At 38.8% G+C, this 898-nt stretch overlaps 1 non-coding gene across 1 annotated transcript; it reads left to right on the top strand.

The window, feature by feature from the left end:
• Positions 1-581: 581 nt before the first annotated feature.
• On the top strand, positions 582-688 carry LOC131241812 (small nucleolar RNA R71). The gene has a single exon (XR_009169382.1). It is a non-coding gene; the product is annotated as a small nucleolar RNA R71 (small nucleolar RNA).
• Positions 689-898: the final 210 nt, after the last annotated feature.

Raw genomic sequence — 898 nt, 5'->3', positions numbered from 1 at the left:
GATGCCCCAAAAAAGTTATTTTGTGGAGGCATTTTAGGTGTATTGGGCGCATTAATTTGTAGTCTATTCCTCCAACTAAGATTAGGATGGTTACGCCAACTTGGATTATACGTGTTTCCCATTGGTTGCATAACCGAGCTTTGGTAGTTATATATAGCATTTACTTGCTCATGCTGATGCGTGATATTTTGTACAACTAAGATTGTTGGACAATCCTCTATGTCATGGTCTGTACCACCACAAATGTTACAAAAATTACCTAAGGAAGTGTTTGCTTTAACCATATCAACCTTCCTAATTTCCAAGGCTTCGACCTTTCTAGCCAATGCAACGAATTTTGCATTAAGGTCGTCTTGCACTCTTAGAACATACTTCCCAACTTTCTCTCTAGGAATGGGTCTAGTTTGGTCTGGTTTATCAGAGACATCCCATGTCTGCATATTCTCTCCTAACATGTCTAAAATATCCTCAGCCTTTTATGATCCTTGTCAAGAAAAGTTCCCCCACACATCATCTCTATGAACTGACGAGTATCCATGGTGAGTCCCTTTCGTAACGCATCAATCACGTGTCATGGTTCATAACCATGATGTGGACAAGTAAGTAGAATGTCTTTAAAGCGCTCCCAAGCTTAGAAAAATAGTTCATTTCCCTTTTGGGAGAACGACATGATTTCCTGTTTAAGTGCATTTGTTTTGTGCTCGAGAAAGAATTTTTTCAAAAACTCTCTACTTAAGGCTTGTCATGTAGTGATGGTATTAGGTCTTAGAGAGTTGAGTCATGCTTTGGCCCGATCCTTTAAAGAAAATGAGAATAACCTAAGTTTAAGTTCATCCCTATTGCCATTGTTTACTTGTAATGTTGCAATTACTTCCTCAAAATCATTGAGGCGCGAGTA

Source organism: Magnolia sinica, chromosome 3, assembly GCF_029962835.1.
Source record: "Magnolia sinica isolate HGM2019 chromosome 3, MsV1, whole genome shotgun sequence".
NCBI classification, from domain to species: domain Eukaryota; kingdom Viridiplantae; phylum Streptophyta; class Magnoliopsida; order Magnoliales; family Magnoliaceae; genus Magnolia; species Magnolia sinica.
Note: the sequence above shows the minus strand (reverse complement) of the source record. Positions and strands in the feature narration are given on the sequence as shown.